A 10,659-nucleotide genomic window follows, 5' to 3' on the forward strand; every position below is an offset into this window, starting at 1 on the left:
ACATAAAATCCGTGATCTGGTCCCGTCTGTAAAAGATGTGGTTCCAGACATACAGTACCCTGGCGTCTACAAACTAAGTTTCCTCTGTGGTAGCAGTTACATTGGAGAAACCAAACGACATGTCTCGGACCGCATCTGTGAACATAAAGCAGACCTGAAACACGGTAGGACGAACACCTCAGCTGTGGCAGATCACTGTTATAATTCAGTGGGCTCACATGACATTGACTTCTCCAAGACAGAGGTTCTCTGCAAGCCACCTGGTTACCATGAGAGATTCGTTTATGAGGCGATCCACATATACAAACACAGAGACAATTTCAACCGAGAAGATGGATTCTGGCTCAGCAATCATTGGAAGGACGTGATAAACCATTTCGGGTCTTAACTGATTGTGTTCACGTTTACGGTGACTTTCAGACCGCAGTCCACTCGCTGGCATTGACTATATATCTTTTGTATTCTCCTCAGGGAATGGAGTATTTGCTCCGCTGCAAGTCTTCTGCTACCACTCTCCAATTGACATATTTCGTTGCTTCCTCTTAGTACCTTTCACGCGACGGTCAATGGTATAGTGTATAGCAGATTGTATAATAATAAATAGTATAAAAGTGTAATGTTTAATATAATGTATAAGGTAATATATAGTATTGTAATTGTATAGTGAATATACGGCAGTGTGGTATACAGTAGGGTGTGTAGAATAATACATAGTGTAATATTACAATGTATAGTCTAAGTTGTACTGATCACATACCTGCATTTCCCATAAATATGCTAAATTCCTCTTGATATGAAAATTATTTTGTCAAGGCGCCCTTTCCCCCCCTTCCAACCCAGCTTATATATATGCTCCTAGCACGTGTGCTGTTTCATTCAGACGCTGTCGCCTCGACAGACCTGGTTTTCACCTGAGGACGGCTGCTTGCGTTGTGGCCGAAACGTCGTGAGAATTATTTTATGTTTTATTTTTATTATTTTATTACTTCCCTTCTACGTGACTTTACCGAAAGAACCAAGAATATGAATCCCTGCAGTCACGAAAGCTTTAAATCGAAAAAGTACAGGGTGGTGTATAGTAACGCAGTGTATAATTTAATGTTGGGTTTGTCTATGGCAGTGTATAGTACGGGGTATATCCGTGTGATGTAAGAAAACAGTTTAGCTGGAGGCATATTATATGTTTTGCGACATAGAAGTGTAATGTATGACTTACTGTTAGTAGCTCAGCTTATTGGAGAGTATATTGAGTATATTGATGATATTGATGTAGTGATAGGATTTTACCCTTTCAACTGGTACAAAAACTGACACCTTTATACAAGGCATCACGTTTGCAATAACCACAACACAACCAGTCAAAATGCAAACAAAAAAGAAACACCTCTGATAATGATAATGATATGCACTGTCATTGAAGTTGATTGGTCCACACCCGAGACAGCTTTTCTTAGAGCCTAGTTTCCATTGGTGTTGGACCAGATGACGCCAAAAGGCGTACAACTCAAAAACAGCGCACTATGCCTTGTATAAAGGTGTCAGTTTCTGTACCAGTTGAAAGGGTAAAAACCTATCACTATACTTTGCCACTGGTAAATGAGGTCTCATAGTGATATTGATGTAGTTTATATTTTAGTTTTTTACGTGGTGGTTTGGCTGCTGCAGCTCCTTACTATTAAAATTTCCCTCCCTTTATTACTGCTAATCCTACTTCCTCCCTTTATTACTGCTAATCCTACATAATACACGAGCATAATATGACTTTGAGACCCCCCCACCACCTACACATTCCACAAGTAGTGACTAATCCCATATCTGCATTTCCCATAAATATGCTAAATTTCTCTGTTGATATGTAAATTCCTTTGTCTCAGCGCTCTCCTCCTCTAACCCAGCTTAAATATACGCTGCCAAGCTTGGTGGTGTTCATTCGGACACTGTCTTTCCGACAGCCCTGTTATTCACCTGAGGACGGCTGCTTGCGTTGTGGCCGAAACGTCGTGAGAATTTTATTTTATTACGTTTTTTTTTATTTCCCTTCTATGTGACTTTACCGAAAGAACCAAGAAGATGAATCCCTGCAGTCACGAAAGCTTTAAATAGAAAAGGAACGAAACAGTTAAACTTCTCCACAAATCTGGCTGTCGCCCGATTAAGTTAGTTATAATTACTGGCGAAACGTCGTACTCAGATTGTAAATGTTGTGGCTTGGCTCTCCAACACACTGGTGTGCTGTACTAGTGACGAATTTGCATCTTCTGTTTACGTGACCACCCTTACTAGTTGGCTGTGTCGGGTGGTGGCGGGTTTTCACGACACTTTTATATATTTACGCGATATAACCCAAAACACCTATATTATGGGAAGTTAATTCTAGATTTGAAGCTTTCGTGACTGCAAAGATTCATATTCTTGGGGTTTTTCGGTAAAGTCACAGACTTTACCGAAAAACCCCAAGAATATTATGGGAAGTGATAAGGGTTGGGATTGGCTTGGGCGTAGCTGGGGGTTAGCAGTATCAGGATGATGATGGGCTAGTGGAGGAGATATGTTAATGGCGGAACGGAAGCTGCAGGTTGTTGTTGCTGTTAGAGTGAGGAAGATTGTCGCTCTGTGTGCTGCAGTGGAGGAGTTGGTTGCAGTGACGTGGAGTGAGAAGGAAGCAGAAGAGAGCGAGACTGTGCAGAGCATGGTGGCGAGGGTGGCACGGAGAGGGATGTTAGGGATACATATTCCCTACGCACCACCTCGTATGGGTCGCGCTAAGAGAATATATATTTAACTAAGCTATACAGGGTGCTTCAAAAACATATTAACACTTACATGGGACTATCGTTTTTAATGAAAAAAAGAACGGAAAATACACTGTAACATAACAAATATGTATCTGGTTTCAGTTTGGTGTTTTAACATCTTAACACCTGTTTTGTTGCCATAAAAAAGAGGAAAATCCTATTATAACAAATAAATGTTAATAGCTTCAAAACATATCCACTTGTTCGCCATCATTGTCAACACATGCCTGAAATCTTCTCCAGGTGGTCTCCAGAGCCTTGTTGTGTCTATACCCCCTTTTTATTTTTTATTTTATTTTATTATTTTCATTAAGAATTATTCTGCCAACATATATAATTATTATTGTAATAGACACGGGGCAACTTGGGAACATACCCCCTCCCCCACTTCAACAGATGCGCGCACACCTCGCCTCAAGGGCTAGAGGGCATGAAAGAGGGCAATAAATGTTATAAAAACTCCCCCAATTTCACACAAGAGGAACAAGAGAGGGGGGAATTGCAAACGGGGGTTAGGATGACATCCTTTCGTTAAAAAGCCTTACAAAAAAACCAGGCACCACGGAGAAAGATATAATTATATTCTTAACAAAGAAAATAGCATCGACAACAAAAAAACACAGACGGGTTTGAATCCTCATGTATTAATTCCATACGGACATTATATACACTTGGTAGTTTCTACGCGGCCGGGCCGAAGCATCAAAGAATAATTATGGCATAGGGTCGCTCCAAAACAAAAATCCCTAGCCCAGGATATCAGATTAAATAATCACAAGAAGTCAAATAATAAGTACGGAATTAAAGTGGATCTCCTAGGATAATTAAGGGCGGAGAAGTCTCTCATAATTAACCAAACGCAACACCCCATGAAAAGCTAGCAACTCACAGCCATCTTTGTCTCCCCGCAACACGGACAGCAGGATTTGCACACGCGAGCAAATAACATTTCCATGGGAGATCGGGTAACGATGAAACGCCGTGAACACGGTTACGGCATAACTTGGGTCGCTTGCAATCAAATCACAATGGAACCAAGCAGCAAATATGTCGCATTTCAACTTCCAAACCAAAACAACTTGAGCTGTGTGAGACAAAAGATATGATCCCCGAGCAAGGGAGGGGATCATTAAGCTCGCTTAACGCGTAGGTTCTCGCGACAATATTAGTCATAACAAAGACAGGGAGTATGATTTATAACTCGGTGCGAATGCGAATCGTCGGTCGGGCTAATGGATAACTTAGGTGGCGCCGCCACGAGGCCCCCCTCCCACCCTTCCTTCCAGAATGATTACACAGCTGTGTCTTCAAAGCTAATAAACATACGGACAAACACACACGGACGGACACACACGGGCGCAGATGCGTTCACCCCCACAGGAATGTTTTATGACACAGCCTTTTGGACAACTCGAAAAACTGAGTGGATTTTCCCGATATATGCAGAGGCAAAATCCATTCAAAGCATCTCGTCTCCGGGGCTTCAGCCCCCACCAGATCGTCAGGGCTCTGGCCCCACCACAGATCTCCACGGGGCGTCGGCTCCATCTCCTCTCGTCACCGCCAACGAAGACGCTTTTCGTCATTCAGAATGACGAGGTTCGCGGGGTAGCGACGTGCAGCAACAAGCCGAGGTCTGCACCACCTGAGAAGAATCGCTACCCTGAGTCGCCGAGCTGCGAGTGAAGCTGACGGAGACTCCAGCTACCACTCCCGAGCCAACAAAGACACCAACGTTCACCCTGCAACGAACGAAGCATCGCTCCTCGTCAGAGTGACGACCAGCGAACAACCCACAGGAAGGGCGGCGATTGCCAAGCGAGCAAAGCAGAGAGCGCGAAGCAGTGGAGAAAGCCTGATCGAACGGCTGTGAGGAGGACAGCGCCATCGAATGCACCGCGTGTTTAATACGCACACCCAGATCAACCAGCATCAACCAAAACCGACTCGTCATCCCGCAGTGGAGAAAGAGAGTCAAAGTCTTCCGAACGAGCGCGGCCGTCAGAGCTGCAGAGAGGCGCCACCGCGCCGTCAGCTACCGAGGACCGCCAAGCGCCACCGCTCAACTCCCTGCGGAGAAAGTCGCGTCTGCAATCCGCACGAGCTGTGAGGAAATCTCCAAACAGGGTCGTATCGCTTCCACACACACAGACTCAAGGAAGCACAGATAATATCTTGTCAAACCAGTTTTCTTTGTCATAGAGTCTCGCCGAAGAATTAATTAAAACAGAGCCAGATTCGCTCTCACATCACCACGCACGCCCTCACCCACCATTATCTCAAACATTCCGTTAAAAGGATTTTATACTTGCCGATGAATCTATTAACATATACTTTCGCCTCTGGGATGTAATAAGTTGCTTTTATTGCCTTCATACAAATCGTCGCATGTCTGTGTAGTGGTGGTATTGACGTGCGCCGGCAGTGATGGATCACGGGGCGCGGGGTTGGGCACGCGGTGTGGGCGTGGCATGGACGCGCGCGCCGGTGGTGAGGCGCGCTCACACAAGCTGGGAAAAGAGGATCGTAGCGAGTGCGCAGTGATTGGTCAGATAAGTGGGTACTCTCAGCGACGTCCGCAGGAGGGGTATAAAGGGGGACGCGCGAGAGCACTCGTGGTCAGTGTTAACCAGTTGAAGACCGAAGACGGGGTGGAGGAGATAGGGGCCCTGTGTGGCTCGGAGCCGAGACTGGGGGGACCGTAGTCCGACGCCCGTGTGGGTCGGGACGGTGGTACCCAGAGCCGAGACGGGCACCCCGGCTGGGTGTGTCCCGGAAGGCAACGGGGCGTAAGAGCCCGTGTCAGTACAGCTGAGTGGGTGTTGGTCACCCGTGTAGCTGAGTGGGTGTTAGTCACCCGTGTAGCTGAGTGGGTGTTAGTCACCCGTGTAGCTGAGTGGGTGTTGGTCACCCGTGTAGCTGAGTGGGTGTTGGTCACCCGTGTAGCTAAGTGGGTGTTGGTCACCCGTGTAACGAAGTTGTAGCTGAGTGGGTGTCCGTCACCCGTGTAGCTAAGTGGGTGTTGGTCACCCGTGTAACGAAGTAGCGTGTTAGTCATCCGTGTAACTACAAGTTGGTGAAATAAAGAGTGTGCTACCCGTGAAGTCGTCTCCTGCCGAGTTACTACTTTACATCTGTTTAAAACTCTGCCAGTCGCCGGTTGTGCTCGATACATGGGGGAACTACGGAGATGTCTGGTGGGAAAGTAGAAATTACGGTTGTTAGAAGGGTTTAGTATTCATATTAGTTAAATGCATAATCTCGCAAATGCATAAGTGTTTTTAGTCATTCATTTTAGTTAATTGCATAATCTTGCTCATGAATTAGTGACGCATGTTTGACCTGCATGCTAGAATGTCACATGCTTGTTAGAATAAAATTGTTATCACAGAAGCATATCGAGTGTTCCTTCCAAGTCCATGCAAAACTGTCTTATTCTTGAGAACTGTAGCCTGTGATGAGATATGAAACTGGAGACCTAAAATAACATAACACACACTAGGATAATCGGTAAATGTTTAATCAATGACAGTCGTGTTATCCTGATTGATACAACTCTGGATAAACGAAACTAAGCCTAATTATCATAACTGCACACATTAACATAATCGCAAGCATCCGCATAAATTACTACGATTATCTCCGTGATTATCATAATTTATGCATATAATTACACACATTATCATAATGTATGCATGTTGATACACACATTAACATAATTAATGCGGTTTGCGCATTTTTTGGAAAATTATTATTTTTTATTATTTTTATCAAAATTTCATAATCCAACACATACAACAGCCTGCAGGCACATTTCTTCTGGTATTGTTGCAAATTCTCAGAAGTGTTCACATTTTTTCGAAGCACCCCGTATAACTCTATTTGATAAGCGACCTGGCCACAAATGATAGTTCAACGATGTGGTTAATCTTGTGGAAATATGTGGTAGCAGCCAAATAATCACAGCACATGTTGATTGCAGTTTGGTTGTTGTTTTATAGTGCGAAAGAAATTCAACATATATTTATACAAATGTGGAGGTAAAAATCCACCCGATCACCAGGGAGAGAGAGATAGAATATGCAAACTCAAAATATGCAGCAGACGCAAGGGTCCAGGATCGAACCAACAACATCCCTCCATACCAGGCAAGGGAGGTAACATCTCACCACCGCTGTGGCGCCCCAAGAGGAACGCACAGCGTTAGCTGTGACGTGAGCAGAGGAACACCATGCGCGGAAGGAATCAATTTATCCAGAAGCCACCACTGCAGAAGAACATCAAAAGCAGAGGAGGAATTTAAAGAGAATGAGGGGGGGGGGGTCCATCAGCGGGAGCTCCTGACCGTCAACAACAGCAACAACAAGACCAACATAGGCTGCAAACATGTTCTTAGCTTGAGGCTTTACCCTTTCCAACAAGAATAATATAGAAGATCTTGAAACACCAAATAGACACCGATTATATGACAAAGGCATGATTAAGTCTGCATTAACCACACATCATGCTTGTGGCAAAACATGCAAACAAATGTTCTTTCAAAGTAATTCATGCATTGCGACAAGGCCGTGAAGGAGGCTGTAGCTCTGGTGCAGGCCACTCAGTTTCAATGACAATGCATACATGTTTAGCAAAGCACGTATGTTTGCATTGTTCTTGTACTGTTCGCCTTTTGGCATTGTTTTCTAGTCAAACACTGGTGCAGAGACAATGCCATTAAGGAGGCTATAGCTCTGTCTTGATTTGAAGCTTTGGTGACTGCAGGAATCCACACTCTTTGGTTCTTTCGGTAAAGTCACGTAGGCATAAAATAAAATAAATCACGACCTTTCAGGCGCAACACGAGCATCCGTCATCAGGTGGGAAAGCATGGTCTGCTGCTGAGGCAGACAGTTTTAAAAAGTTTTAAATGGGTGTAGCCCAAGTGTCATAAAGAAATGGCCGGGATTAGTGATGTCAATGTGAGAAATTAGCATGTAAGATAGGAGAGTGGCCTCCTCGACGAGGGCACGGAAGTGGCTATGTTAATGTGAGGGATTAGCATGATGTTAATGTGATAAATTAGCATGTAAAAGTAAGCTAGGAGAGCGGCCTCCTCGACGAGGGCACGGAAGTGGCTATGTTAATGTGAGAGATTAGCATGATGTTAATGTGAGAAATTAGCATGTAACTGGAGAAAAGAAGAAGAAGAGCGGCCTCTTCGACGAGGGGGGCCTGTGAGTATGAGAGTGCAATCCAAAAGAAATATGAGCATGAGAGTGCAATCCAAAGGCATGCGAGTGCAATGCAACGGACACGTGAGCATGAGAGATCTAAGAGAGTGGCATAGAGAGAGAGGCACAGAGAGTCGAAATAACAGCTGACATAGGCAGGTTGGATGGAAACATCACAGTCAGTTAAGACTTTACCTGGTTAATAACGTCCTTCCAATGATTGCTCAGTTTGTACCCATCCTTTTGGTTGAAGTTGTGTCTGTGTTTATATATCTGGATGGCTTCATGAACAAATCTCTGAAGGTAGCCGGTAGGTTTGCAGGGTACCTCCGTCTTGGAAAAATCTATTTCGTGTGAGCCCACAGCGTTAAAACAATGTAACTGCTGCCACAGCAGTTACATTGGGGAAACGAAACGACATGTCTCGGACCGCGTCCGTGAGCACAAGGCAGATCTGAAACACGGTAGGACCAATATCTCTGCCGTTGCCTATAACTGTTTTAGCTCTGGTACAGGCTCATCAGTTTCAAGGACAATGCGTATATTATTATCAAACCATGTTTGTTTGCATGTATTACCACGACATATGATGAGGACAACAGGTGTCTAGTTGGTGTTTGAGCACCTTAACACTTGCAATATACTGTTCTTTTTTTCATCATCTTGGGATTTAAAAAATGTTCCGTAGACGTTATTAGTTTCATTCCAGAGCCCCAGGCAAAGACTGTTTTGTTAAGAAAAACTCCTCTAAAACAGGGCTAACTCGTTTGCAAGCAATTTCCCTGTTGCTTTCACGTCCAGGGGCCAACGTCACTGCACGGCTCGTACCACAAAAGACAAAGATCCCACGTGTAGCCTAACAGGCTTTTTGAGCAAGTGCTGTTATTAACGAGTAGCAGCAGCAGCAACGCCCGCCCGAGGAAGATCAAATCCAGGGATGCACTTCTTTGGATATTTCACAAGGTGTTTGTTTGTGAGTTATTTTGAACTCGATTCAGCTCTCCAAGCTTCATCAGCGTTGAATTCGCATTATTTAAGATTAAACGAATGGGTCTAAAAGGGCTTGTTGTGAACTCGGGTCGCCGGGTTCGTAGTACAGCACACAAGTTGGCACGGAGAGTAGTGGCAGCCGGAGCTGGGACATCGGTGGTGGCAGGCTCGGTGGGGGGAACCCAGGTTTGTATACTGGTGGGTTGCGCCCCATACGAACGTCCTATGTAGTGGCAAATGGGGGAAACATGGGGTTTTTGGGACAGTTAGAGACCCAAATTCGGGTGGGAGAACTGGTCATATCAGGCCCCGTGCAAGTCTCCCGGACGTTGACGGTTCCCTGTTTGCTGAGGACAGACTATTTGAATTAACTCCCTATCATAATTGTAAGGGACCAGGGGTGCATTGAAATGCTGTCAGGAGAACGTCTATGTTTTTCGCCCAGACAACAGTAACCGGACATCAGCTCAGGTTCAGGCAGTCGTGAAAGAGACACTCACAGTACTCACAGCAGCACAAATCTTAATTCCCCTTCGATATCGCACACCGCTGGTGATGGCTTGACCACACTGTAAAAAATGTGACACATTGTTACTTTAAAAAATTATGGCAACAAAGTGACACGTAATATAATTGAGTAGATTTTAAGCACTACAACTTTGAATAAAAAGTGTTGAATAAATTAACAAAAAAAAATAATAATAATAATAAATAAGTACATGGTAATAAAAGCAACAGTTAAAATGTGTTGGATTTAGTAATATGATTCCAAATGATGAGTTATATAGCCTAAAAAAATTGTGTAAATCCAAATAGATTTTACAAGGAAAAGTGATTTATATTTACTTAATATCTGAGCAATGGTAATTTAGATTTACTAAATATCTGGTGGAATCTGATTCATATTTATTAATGATCTGGGTGAAATTGATTTACATTTACTAATTGTCTGGGTGAAATTGATATAAGCTTACTAAATATCTGGATCAAAATGATTTGGATTTACTAAATAAAATACTTATATTGAATGTCTGTTGGCATAACTTTTCTATTTCTAATCCACCCAATATCATGCCTTCGTGGTGCCACAAATGACTTACGTTAAGTCAACCGATCACCATGAAAAATATAAGAACCATGAAAAGGAACAGCAGGTTAACATTTATTCGTGCAATTTTGTCCCAACATGTTTATCCAACCTATTACAAGTACAAAACAAAGACAGAAATCATGTATGTGTACAATAAGGATACAATACTGGAGGTATTTATAATTTGTGGGCATTACAGGCACAGATTACTTTTTTGGATGTGATTCAAGGTTTAGTCTTTTTAGCACATGTAAATTACGACAATGTTTTAAAAAAAATCTGTAAAAAAACTTTCATATTATTTCTTTTTTATATGCGCAAATTGAAATCCTAAGGGCCAATATGTTTTTCAAACAGCTAAAAGAGATTAAAACATCACGTGAATTGACTTGCATTCCCTGTACTTATACTAGTAGCCATAATCCACAATCCGGGTGGACCTATCTTTTTTAACATGCATATTTACAGTACAAGCATGGCTTTCTAACAAGTAAACTAGCACAGCCTACAGATGTTCTATGCATCTTACATCTATTCCTTTAGAACAAACACTTGCAATGGCCTAGGTCAG

Source organism: Lethenteron reissneri, chromosome 27 (genome assembly GCF_015708825.2).
Source record: "Lethenteron reissneri isolate LAM-NWPU_2019-01 chromosome 27, ASM1570882v1, whole genome shotgun sequence".
Lineage (NCBI taxonomy): Eukaryota > Metazoa > Chordata > Hyperoartia > Petromyzontiformes > Petromyzontidae > Lethenteron > Lethenteron reissneri.